The following is a 13,185-nucleotide window of genomic DNA, read 5'->3' on the forward strand; positions in this document are numbered from 1 at the left end:
ATATTTTATACTTTTTTAGATAAAATTAAAACACTGATTATTTTCTCTTCTGTGAAAGGTTCATGCCCAAGTTTATGCACATAGGAATGGATCCAATCCCAACATGTAACTCCAGAGCATACATATTTAACCATGACATAACTCCACCCTTTATGAAATGCTTCCAGAACAGAAATACATAGGAAATGAGACATACTATACAATTAGCCTCTTAAATGCTGTTTATAAATTTTCCTAATTATGTTCTCTTCCAAATAGTCATTAGAGTACAGTGCTTAAGGGTACACCTTACTTTGTGTTGTCAAGCTGCTTGATCTCATTTGGCCTCAGTTTCCTTATACATAAAATAAAACCACTGTGCCCAACCCACAGTGTAGCAGAGAGAATGAAAAACAAATTTGTACAGAATTCTAGGCTCATAGGAAGCACAATAAATGGCTACTGCTATCAGTATTCTTAAACAGAGCACTGGCTCCCACAGCCTCCAGCCAAAGCTGAGTGTACTGCAAATTACTGAAAACGTATAGGATTTTAGGTTTTCCCATATCGTCCAATTTCTTTGGGCACTTCTACTCATTCAATAAACATCTAAGCAGTTTCAAATTCATGTCAGGCTATTCAAAGGTGTGAGCCAAATAGAAAACATGTCTTCTAATCACTGAATAGTGCCCTGGCTGTCTAAGAAATCATCCTTCACCCCCAACTTGGTCTTCCTTCCTGATAAAAAATTAGAGGGAACCTCACTCCCTGCTGACAAATTTACCAATATATTAAACATTGAACTCCAATGAAATTGGAATTATTTTAGGACATTCATGCAAATGAATTTAGTCTGAAAAAAAATTCTTTGACATGTAAAATTGGACTGGTTGGGGCCGGTGCTATGGAAAAGCAGGTTAAGCCTGTGGTTGCCAACATCACATATGGGCACTGATCTGAGTTCCTAGCAGTTCCTCTTCTGATTCAGCTCTCTGCTTTTGACCTAGGAAGGCAGTGGATGATGGTCCAAGTGCTTGGGCTCCTGCACATACATGGGAGATTGAGACAAAGCTCCTGGTACCTGGCTCTGGATAGGCTTAGCTCTTGCCATTACAGCCATTTGGGGAGTTAGCCAGTAGATGGAAGATCTCTCTCCTTGTCTCTCCCTCTCTTTGTCTGCAGTTCTGCCTCACGAATAAATAATCTAAAAAATGGACTGGTTTCTAAATTCCCCTAAGAACTTGTGAGCTCATCTGGTAGACAGGATTTAGTTCCCAAATGTAATTTACCATAACATCCACAGTCAGGTTGGAATGTACTCGGTGTGAGGTGTGACAATGAACTTCATTTTAGAAATGGTGAAATTTCTTTCCTGAGAATGTCTCATGAATTAATGACATTTTGTTTCTTAAGATGCCATTTAAGGGGAAAATTCACCTTTAGGAGTTCAGAAGAAGTAATCCTACTGTACAGTTCAAATTGTGTCACCCCAAAGATTCATAGGTTCTAGTCCCAATCCCAAGACCCCATAATGTGATGTTATTTGAGATAAAATCTTTGCAGAGGTAATCAAGACAAAACAAGTTCATTAGGATGGGATCATGAGCCAGTATGACTGGCATCTTTATAAAAAAGGGAAAATCTGGAGGCAGACATACATATAGTGAGACACCTATATGAAGGTGAAAGCAAGCCCAAGGTGCCAGAAAACCACAGGCTGCCAGGGAGAAATGTGGATCCAGTTCCCCCATAGCCCTCCAAGGAACTCACCCTGCTGATACCTTCATCTCTGACTTTGGGCTCCAGAACTGTAAGACAATAATTTCTGTGTTTTAAGCCACTCAGTGTGTGGGATTTTGTTATGAGAGCCCTACCAGGTACATCAAAACGATATTTGAAGTTTGGACTTAGTATTATAGAGTTTGGCTAACTTCAGAGTGCTTACTTCTCTTTTCCAATTGCCCCCCATTGCATAGTGTATTGTACAAGCATTCCAAAACATTTATGAAAAAGTGTCATTAAAAGATAATGTGAAGGCGGAGCCAAGATGGCGGAATAGTGAGGGCACGCACCGATAGTCCGGGAAAATTTAGTTTAATAAAAGGGGAGTTACGGTAGCCTCAGAAAAAAGAACGAGGAAAATATTGCAGAGGAAACTCTTCTGGATTGAGTGGCTGTGAATCGGAGGACCTACTGGGAGAACAAGGTCGCCCACCATGCGGAAGCCAAGCGGCGGGAGCTGCGGGGGCTGCGGGAGCTGCAGGGTCTGCGTGCCAGTGCAGGAAGGGGAGTGCATGTCACACAGACACCAGCGGGGAGAGTTGGGACGTCCAGGGCTACGAGTCCACACATCGGCGCTGGAAGGGGAGGTGAGCTCAATAACCCGAGACATTGGCGGAGAAATGGGGGTCAGAATCTAGAGGGAGCCGGAAAGTGCAGCAGACTCACTACTGGAAAGAAGGAAAAAAAAAAGCTTGGGGGTTTCTCTCTCCACCAACCTTGCAAAGGTTGCAAAGCTGCAAGGCTTGAAGAGTTCCCAAGAGACAAAGAGCTGGCCCCCTCTCTGGATTTACATATCAACAGGGGAGAGCTAAGGAACTGAGTCACTACAATTCAGTAGCCTAGGCAACCCAGTGGGAGTCCAGAGGAGAAATGAAGCCTACACAAGACTCTTTGGGTAGAAGCCAGAGACTGGAAGCTAATTACCATCAATTCTGCACAGCTGTGCTGTGCGGTATTACTTACCCCCAGAATAAATTAAATAAATAAATAAATAAATAAATAAATAAATAAATAAAGAGAGATTTACCACGCATAACCTGAGGGTGTCACTTTGCACACCCGTAACCAGGAAGAACCAAGCAGAGCTCTCAGGCCGCACTCATCTCAAGCCTCCAAGGCTCCTCCAACAGCAGGCAGTCCACTTAACACGGACATAGTATAAAATAAAAAAAAAAATTAAAAAAAAAAAACGCACAGTGACGAAAGAAGAATTAACTATGCCAAGCAAAAAACACAGAAATCGAGGGAACAAGATCAACGATGACACTATGATGCCTCCAAATAAACAAAACACCCCAAGCCAAGATTATGAAGATGATGAGATAGAAGAAATGCAAGATACAGATTTCAAAAAATTTATGATAAGAACATTTAGAAGTTTTCAAAAGCAAATCCTTGAACTACAGAAATCCTTATTGGTCAGGATTGAAAATCTCTCTCGTGAAAATGAAATTTTAAGGAAGAATCAATATGAAATGCAGAAACTAGTAGAACAGGAAAGTGTGATAGTAAAGAGAAATCAAAATGAAATGAAGAGCTCAATAGATCAAATGACAAACACATTAAAAGCCTTACAAACAGAATGGGTGAAGCAGAAGAGAGAATATCGGACTTAGAAGATAGAGCACAGGAAAACATACAGTCAAACCAAAGAAAAGAAGAGGCAATTAGAAACCTAAAAAATATTGTTGGGAATCTACAGGATACTATTAAAAAAACCAACATTCGAGTTCTAGGAGTTCATGAAGGCATGGAGAGAGAGAAAGGATTAGAAGGCCTTTTTAGTGAGATACTAGCAGAGAACTTTCCGGGTTTGGAGAAGGACAGAGACATCCTAGTACAGGAAGCTCATAGAACCCCCAATAAACATGACCAAAGGAGATCCTCACCACGACACGTGGTAATTAAACTTACCACAGTGAAACATAAAGAAAAGATCCTAAAATGTGCAAGAGAGAAACGTCAGATTACTCTCAGAGGATCTCCAATCAGACTCACAGCAGACTTCTCATCAGAAACACTACAGGCTAGGAGGGAATGGCGAGACATAGCACAGGTGCTAAGAGAGAAAAATTGCCAACCCAGAATATTATATCCTGCCAAGCTCTCATTTGTGAATGAAGGTGAAATAAAGACCTTTCATAGCAAACAGAAATTGAAAGACTTTGTGGCCACTCGTCTGGCCCTGCAAAAGATGCTTAAAGATGTGCTACACTCAGAAACACAGAAACACGGCCATCAATATGAAAGAAGGTAAAGGAAGAACACCTACCAGTAAAAGAGCATGGGAAGCTCAAAGCATATACTAGAAATTATCTCTGGGAAAATGGCAGGGCAAAGTCACTACGTTTCAATATCACTTTAAACATTAATGGTCTGAATTCTTCAGTTAAAAGACACCGTTTGGATGATTGGCTCAAAGAACACAACCCAACTATTTGTTGCCTACAAGAAACACATCTTTCTAACAATGAGGCATGCAGACTGAAAGTGAAAGGTTGGAAAAAGATATTCCATGCCAACAGAAACCAAAAAAAAGCAGGTGTAGCCATATTAATATCAGACAAAATAAACTTTAATACAAAAACTGTTAAGAGAGACAAAGAGGGACACTATATAATGATTAACGGTTCAATTCAACAGGAAGATGTAACTGTTATAAATGTATATGCACCTAATTACAGGGCACCAGTATATTCAAAAGATATGTTAAGGGTCTTAAAGGGAGATTTAGATTCCAATACAATATTACTGGGGGACTTCAATACTCCACTCTCAGAAATAGACAGATCATCCGGACAGAAGATCAACAAGGAAACAGAAGATTTAATTGACACTATTGCCCAAATGTATCTAACGGATATCTATAGAACTTTCAACCCTACATCTACAGACTTCACATTCTTCTCAGCAGTGCATGGAACCCTCTCTAGGATTGATCACATACTAGGCCATAAAGCAAGTCTCAGCAAATTTAAAAGAATTAGAATCATACCATGCAGTTTCTCAGACCACAGCAGAATGAAGCTGGAAATTAGCAACTCAGGAAACCCCAGAAAGTATGCAAACACATGGAGACTGAACAACATGCTCCTGAATGAACACTGGGTCATTCAAGAAATCAAAAGAGAAATGAAAAACTTTCTGGAAGTAAATGAAGACAACAACACAATATATCAAAACTTATGGGATACAGCAAAAGCAGTATTGAGAGGCAAATTTATAGCAATAGGTGCCTATATCAAGAAATTGGAAAGGTACCAAATAAATGAGCTTTCAGCGCATCCGGAGGCATCTCAATACCACATTTCAGGACATACTACAGAGCAGTTGTAATCAAAACAGCATGGTACTGTACAGAAACAGATGGATAGACCAATGGAACAGAATTGAAACACCAGAAATCAACCCAAACATCTACAGCCAACTTATATTTGACCAAGGATCTAAAACCAATTCCTGGAGCAAGGACAGACTATTCAATAAATGGTGCTGGGAAAACTGGATTTCCACATGCAGAAGCAGGAAGCAAGACACCTACCTTACACCTTACACAAAAATCCACTCAACGTGGATTAAAGAACTAAATCTATGACCTGACACCACCAAGTTATTAGAGAACATTGGAGAAACCCTTCAAGATATTGGCACAGGAAAAGAGTTTCTGGAAAAGACCCGGGAGGCACAGGCAGTCAAAGCCTAAATCAACTATTGGGATTGCATCAAATTGAGAAGTTTCTGTACTGCAAAAGAAACAGTCAGGAGAGTGAAGAGACAACCGACAGAATGGGAAAAAATATTTGCAAACTATGCAACAGATAAAGGGTTAATAACCAGAATCTACAAAGAAATCAAGAAACTCCACAAAAACAAAACCAACAACCCACTTAAGAGATGGGCCAAGGACTTCAATAGACATTTTTCAAAAGAGGAAATCCAAATGGCCAACAGGCACATGAAAAAATGTTCAAGGTCATTAGCAATCAGGGAAATGCAAATCAAAACCACAATGAGGTTTCACCTCACCCTGGTTAGAATGGCTCACATTCAGAAATCTACCAACAACAGATGCTGGCGAGGATGTGGGGAAAAAGGGACACTAACCCACTGTTGGTGGGAATGCAAACTGGTCAAGCCACTATGGAAGTCAGTCTGGAGATTCCTCAGAAACCTGAAGATAACCCTACCATTAGACCCAGCCATCCCACTCCTTGGAATTTATCCAAAGGAATTTCAATTGGCAAACAAAAAAGCGGTCTGCACCCTAATGTTTATCGCAGCAAAATTCACAATAGCCAAGACCTGGAACCAACCTAAATGCCCATCAACGGTAGACTGGATAAAGAAATTATGGGATCTGTACTCTTTAGAATACTATACCTCAGTAAGAAACAATGAAATCCAGTCATTTGCAACAAAATGGAGGGATCTGGAACACATCATGCTGAGTGAAGTAAGCCAGTCCCAAAGGGACAAATACCATATGTTCTCCCTGATCGGTGACAACTGACTGAACACCAAAAAGGAAACCTGTTGAAGTGAAATGGACACTATGGGAAACGGTGACTTGATCAGCATAGCCCTGACTGTTAATGAACAACTTAATACATTATCCCTCTTTGTAGTTTTTTTTTGTCTGTTCTACTTAATATGACTGGTTTAATTCTGTAATTATCACACAGTTATTCTTAAATGTTGAAAATTAACTGAAATGTGATCCCTGTTAAACATAAGAGTGGGAATAAGAGAGGGAAGAGATGTATAATTTGGGACATGCTCAAGCTGACTTGCCCCAAATGGTAGAGTTAGAAACATACCAGGGGATTCCAATTCAATCCCATCAAGGTGGCATGTACCGATGCCATCTCACTATTCCAAGTGATCAATTTCAGTTCACAATTGATCATAATGAAAGGACTAAGAGTCAAAGGGAGCACATAAACAAGTCTAGTACCTGCTAACACTAACTGATAGAATAAATAAAGGGGGGAATGATCCAACATGGGAAGCGAGATACTCAGCAGACTCATAGAATGGCAGATGTCCTAAATAGCACTCTGGCCTCAGAATCAGCCCTAAAGGCATTCGGATCTGACTGAAAAGCCCATGAGAGTATTTCAGGCATGGAAAGCCAAGACACTCTGGCAAAAGATCTCTGTGAGTGAGATCCCAGTGGAAAGAATAGGTCTTCAAAGAAGGAGGTACCATTCTCTGAAGGGAGGAGAGAACCTCCACTTTGACTATGACCTTGTCTAAACAAGATAAGAGTCGGAGAACTCAAGGAGCTTCCATAGCCTTGGAAACTCATGACTGGAGCATAGGGAGATTACTGATGCCATAGACAGGAGTGCCAATTTGTAAAGTCAACAACAGGAGTCACTGTACACTTAGTCCTCATGTAGGATCTCTGTCCTTAATGTGCTGTACATTGAGACTTAATGCTATAACGAGTACTCAAACAGTATATTCACTTTGTGTTTCTATGGGGGGTGCAAACTGTTGAAATCTTTACTTAATGCATACTAAACTGATCTGCAAAAAAAAAAAGAAAAAGAAAAAAGAAATTATCAATTCCCAAATTGACTCTCACTTGGATTAAACATGATAATAGGTCTGATCTTATTTCATCATCATTTAAAAAAATCATCTATTATTTTTCACTTTATGTTTCTGTGTGGGAGCAAACTCTTGAAATCCTTACTGAATGTATACTAAGCTGATCTGTATATTAAGATAATCGAAAATGAATCTTGATGTGAATGGAAGGGGAGAGGGAGTGTGATAGGGGAGGGTTGTGGGTGGGAGGGATGGTATTGGGGGGAAGCCATTGTAATCCGTAAGTCGTACTTTGGAAATTTATATTCAAAATAAATGTTAAAAAAAGATAATGTTAGCCGGCGCCACGGCTCACTAGGCTAATCCCCCACCTAGCGGCGCCGGCACACTGGGTTCTAGTCCCTGTTGGGGCCCCGGATTCTGTCCCGGTTGCCCCTCTTCCAGGCCAGCTCTCTGCTATGGCCAGGGAGTGCAGTGGAGGATGGCCCAGGTGCTTGGGCCCTGCACCCCATGGGAGACCAGGAAAAGCACCTGGCTCCTGCCATCAGATCACCGCGGCGGCCATTGAAGGGTGAACCAACGGCAAAGGAAGACCTTTCTCTCTGTCTCTCTCTCTCACTGTCCACTCTGCCTGTCAAAAAAAAAAAAAGATAATGTGAAAAAAATTTTTCTACAACAAAGTCCTCTCAAATATCAAAACACCAGGTTACATACCTTGAATATACCTTGAATATACACAATTTTTTTCTATCATATTCTAACAATCTTGAAAAAATTAAAACAAGCAAAAAGATACAGGATCCTATATTAAAAATAAATTCAAAATAAGAGTAAACTAGACGTATCTTCAGGATCTGGAAGGCTTTCATGGAGCTGAAATAATTTTTAAAACACTCATAAATTTGGTAGGCAAAATTCTATTTTGAACGTGCAAATACAGATGGCAGCCTGTCAGGAGAAATTGTCAGGGGTACGATGATACCCAAGTACCAAATTACAGGGGTCCCCTGCCCCTCTAAAACCTGGATAAAAACTCCGAGCCAAATAAAACTTCTGGTTTTACTTTACTCAATCTATGTTACTGTGTTACTGGAAACAGAAAGTGGAGCAAGACGCCCTAGAATCAGCAATGTGAAGAGGTCAGAGTCCCGGAAAAGACCCTGGAGCCCACATACTTAGAAAACTTGGGGGAATCAGGTCCCAGGGAAAGGGAGGAGGAACTGACAGCTCCTGTCCAGTGTGAACTCCATAAACAAAGCCTGCATTCTCCCCAGTGACCACCCAGTCCCCACTGCACAATTGGGAGCAACACGGGGCCACTGCCACACAGCTGCCCAGAGATGGCCATGGGGCCGAGAAGTCGCTACAAGCAGGGAAGCGGCAGGACATCAGGGGTCACGGATGCCAGTTCTGTCCCCATCACATGGGTCTGAGGGGATCACAGGAAGCCCTATGCCAGCTCCAACATAGTGCCCATAGATTCCAGAGATGGGAGGCCCATGGCTCCAGGGCCCTTCAGCGACTTCCATAGGGCGACCTTCCCCCTCTCTGCACACGTGGGCCCACACACTCACCATGTCGTGGCTTTTGGCTTCCTAGGTGCCCGGCATCCCCTGGTGAGCAAGGATGGAGAACAGCAGAGCCCGACTTGTCTTGGGAGCCTCCTGGCAGCAGAGGCGTCTCCTAGGACCTCTCTTCCCCGCGGAACTGAAGGATGATTGTGACGTCAAGAACCTGCATGATTTCCTGGTGTGAGCATCACCATTCCTGATTGGACCATTTGCATGGCTGTGAGCGTACCCAGTGTCACACAAGACACAGCCAATCAGCATTCTCCATAGCATGGACCCCTCAGTTCAGGTGGTGCTGGATGAGAACAGCGGCAGGCCAGGCCTGGGTTCAGGTCAGAAACTGCCTCCTCCTGGGCTCCACCTCGCCACAGCAGGAGGGCCTTTCCCCTCCGTGCTGCTGCCACCTGCTGGTATCACCCTGTGTAGCCCCAGTTCTCCCTGGCGGGTCCTCCCTGGAACTCGCTGTAACCTGCCTTAGTGAGGTACAGTTCTATTTATCAGCTTCTGCGCATTTCTTTTTCCTCGTATTTCTGGTCATTTTTCTGTTGGGTTCTTTGTGTTACTTTTAATATTGATTTGAAGAATGTCACATAATTTAATCCTTTTGCTTTTCTTTTCTCATGTTGATAGTTCTCTTCTAGTCTGCCTTTTATCCTTTCATGTTTTCTATTTGTTTCATGCTGGTACTTGATAATCTAGTGGATTTTATGGGTTTTTGTTTTTTTTGTTTGTTTGTTTGTTTGTTTTGACAGGCAGAGTGGACAGTGAGAGAGAGAGAAACAGAGAGAAAGGTCTTCCTTTTGCCGTTGGTTCACCCTCCAATGGCCGCCGCGGCTGGCGTGCTGCGGCCGGCGCATCGCGCTGATCCGAAGCCAAGAGCCAGGTGCTTTTCCTGGTCTCCCATGGGGTGCAGGGCCCAAGCACTTGGGCCATCCTCCACTGCACTCCTGGGCCACAGCAGAGAGCTGGCCTGGAAGAGGGGCAACCAGGACAGAATCCAGCGCCCCGACCGGGACTAGAACCCGGTGTGCCAGCGCCACAGGCAGTGGATTAGCCTGTTGAGCCGTGGTGCCAGCCGGATTTTATGTTTATCTTTCCAGCAATCAAATTAAATTCATTCATCATTTGCTTTTAGACATTATGGATTATCTATATAAAATACCTTAAATATATTAATTTATTGTTTAGAAATTTATCTTTACACCTTATTTTTTTTTAACTCTTTTTCACTCCTGACTACTCCTGCAGTAAGTAGTTGGAGGCATCCTGGTGTAGGTTTACTTTCAAGGAAAAAGCTGTCCATGATCTTGTATTGATTGTGTTGTTTGTTCTAGGATCTTCTTAAGCAACCTTGATCCGAATAAGAAAGCCACTGCTTTTTTACTACACTATTAGCAGTTTTTAACTAGATATTGAATTTTTAAACTGTATTTCAACATTTATTCTAAATGATCATGTGATTTTCCTCTTGGAATTTTCACCTATCTGGAAAAGTTCTATGGTTTGTCTGTGAAAGTTAACCACTCTTGCATTTTGTTAGTATCTCACTTGTTATTCATTATGGTTTCATATGCGATTTCATTTATTATAGTAATACTTTACTAAGAATATATGTATCTGTTTTTGAAAGAGATACTTATACTTAATTAGCTCAAGTTCTGATCAGCTTGCATCATCATCAATGTTATGCTGGCTTTCCAAAAGAAATTTTAAAATATCCCCAGCTTATTGTATTGGTAGGCTTTAAGTTTGGAGGTTTTTTTTTTTCCTGTATGTTTGGAAGGGACCACTTGTTGAGACTGGATAGTAGGATGTGATGAGTAAATGCTAAGATACAGAGAGAATAGAAGTTTTGCAAGAGAGGGTAATGACCTCTTGAATCATGCAAGTAACAATAGAGAAATTGAGATCCTGACTTCACTCACAATGTATTAGAAACACCTCATAAAACTTACTGAAAATGCCATGCTGATATATGATTTCTAGGTTTGGATATTGGGCTAAAAGATGATTTTTATTGACATTACTATAGGAAGGAAAACTTAAAGAAAATTTGGATATGGTAGCTAGGAATTATCAAGTAGAATAGGACAATAATGACTTTGGTTGAAATGACGGTCACAGAATTAGTCTTTATAAGATAGGAATAATATTTTCCCCATGAGTGGTATGATACTTCCACTCATTCGATTTGGAGGACTATGAGGCTTAAGGAGAGAGAAATAAATGCAATTCAGAAAATTCTCACTTTAAGAGGGTTAAAGATTTTTCCACTTTATGATGATGAAAAAGTGATACATATTCAATAGAAGCCATACTTGCATCTTTAATTGTGTTCTTTTGTTAGAATATCGTTCTGTGCCACGATATTCTCTTACAGTGCTTGGTAATGGCAGCAAGCCCCAGATTTGATCAGCTATATGTTCACAAGTGCAAAAAAACTGGTCCTTTACAGTGTGCTGTGTTGTTGAGCTCTAAGGTTCAGTGAGACAAGTGTATTGAAAATTTTTATTTTGATTCTTTATTTCCAAATTCTTAAATAAGACACAACTAGTAAAGCTGAAAAAAGAGTGAATCTCAGGATCACTCAGAGATCAAGTAGAACAGGAAGAGCTGCAGGCTGGTTTTGCTGTTTCTGCAGAGCAGGGTGATAGAAAGTCCTGAAGACTTTGGGCATGTTGGCTTTGAAATGTGCACACAGACACACAAACTGTACATATCTATACAAAGCGTCCTTTGTTAGGAAAAAGTAGAGTTAGCCCAGGGCATGTGGGCCAACTTCCTCATTGGACCAGCTTCCCTATTAGCTCACTAGCTTGCCCCAGCATGGAGCCCCTGGGGCTGACAAACATTTTCTATGAGGGGAGGAAGTGAAAAATGTAGTTCCATGGGGTTGGCACTGTGGCACAGTTGGTTAAGCCATTTTCTACAGCACCAGAATCCCATATGAGCGCTGGTTTGACTCCTGGCTGCTCTACTTCCTATCCAGCTTTCTGCTAATGTGCCTGTGAAAGGAGCAAAGGTGGCCCAAGTCCAGAAGAAGCTGTTCACTTTGTCCTGGCCCAGCACTGGCTATTGCAGCCACTTGGGGAATGAGCCAGCAGATGAAAGATCTCTCTCTGTCTCTCTATTTCTCCACTTCTATCTCTATCTCCATCTCTATCTTTCTCTCTAACTCTGCCTTTCAAATAGGCAAATGAATGAATCATCTAAAAAATGTAGTTCTAGCCCATGGTGGACAGAGGTCAGTGACATGGGGATGATCACTAATTCTCCTGTTCTGAATGATGACTTGGGGGTCCTTAGATGAGGGTTATTATTCTTTTTCCATTTTAACCTTGTATTTTGTTTTTCCTTGTTACATTGCTTCTCTTTGTTTACAGGTTGCTTTGACCTCCATTCTCAATCTTCACCATCCCCAATTCCTTAATTTCTTGCCCTTGGATACTTGAAAGTCAGGTGACCCTTTTACTTTTTCTTTGCCACTACAACTTTCACTGTCTCTCTTTGATTCCCCCTTGGAAGTCACAGAAGCATTTTCTTGGGAATCAACACAATCTCCACCTTCCCCAGAAATCAGATTCTGCTTCTGCTTGCTCCTAGGGGCCTTGATGGCCTGCAGGTCCTTGAAGGTTCCTGCTTCACAGCTCCTTTTATCCTTCTTGCTGATTTTGGTCATGCCTGTGGCATTCTTGAGTCTTTGTTTATATGGGCAAAAAGTTGAAATCATTGAATATTTAGGAAGTTAAGATTACAGATTGTTCTGAGCCTCCTGTAATACTACATTGCATCACTGTTCACTTTAGTAGTATTTTTGGTGGTGGCAGGGATGGTTGAGTGTAGTATAGAATTATGTGGAAGGTAATTTTAATGATCACTTGCTACAAATCTTTTTTTCTGTAACCTGCATAAGTGATTTAGAAAATTGATTTTAATAAAAATAATTATAAAGTATATAGAAAAATATGTATAGCAGTTGCTGAAGAGGGAAGTATGGGCAATCAATTGTTTAACTTTGTGGTAGTATGAATTTATACCAGACGTCACAGTTGAGCTTTTTCATTGTTGTATAAAAATATTTCGAAGATACAGTTTTACATGTTAGAAATTCCAAACATGAAATTAGCTTCAATTATCAGTGGCTTTATGAGCAGTTAAAAACCAATATGGAAAGTATAAAAACAGATTTATGTTTGTCTAAATAAAGTCTGTGAGGGTTTTTTTCTTTACAAAAAAAAAAAAAAAAAAAAACAGGGGTCATGAGAAAGAATCCTGAAAACACTTGAACCAAGTATAG

General features: G+C 41.0%; 1 long non-coding RNA gene across 4 annotated transcripts in view; it reads right to left on the reverse strand.

Annotated features, from left to right (window-relative positions):
- The window catches only part of LOC103345492 (uncharacterized), a 37,993-nt gene extending 28,988 nt beyond the window's left edge, over positions 1–9,005 (reverse strand). For 2 of the 4 annotated variants that reach the window (XR_011378124.1, XR_011378122.1), the window contains exon 1: positions 8,892–8,998. This is a non-coding gene — a long non-coding RNA (uncharacterized lncRNA). Of the gene's footprint in view, positions 1–292; positions 355–8,891 lie in introns of those variants that run through there. The other 2 variants (XR_011378121.1, XR_011378123.1) reach the window with 2 other exon arrangements.
- Between the last annotated feature and the right edge of the window lie 4,180 nt (positions 9,006–13,185).

Source organism: Oryctolagus cuniculus, chromosome 8, assembly GCF_964237555.1.
Source record: "Oryctolagus cuniculus chromosome 8, mOryCun1.1, whole genome shotgun sequence".
NCBI lineage: Eukaryota > Metazoa > Chordata > Mammalia > Lagomorpha > Leporidae > Oryctolagus > Oryctolagus cuniculus.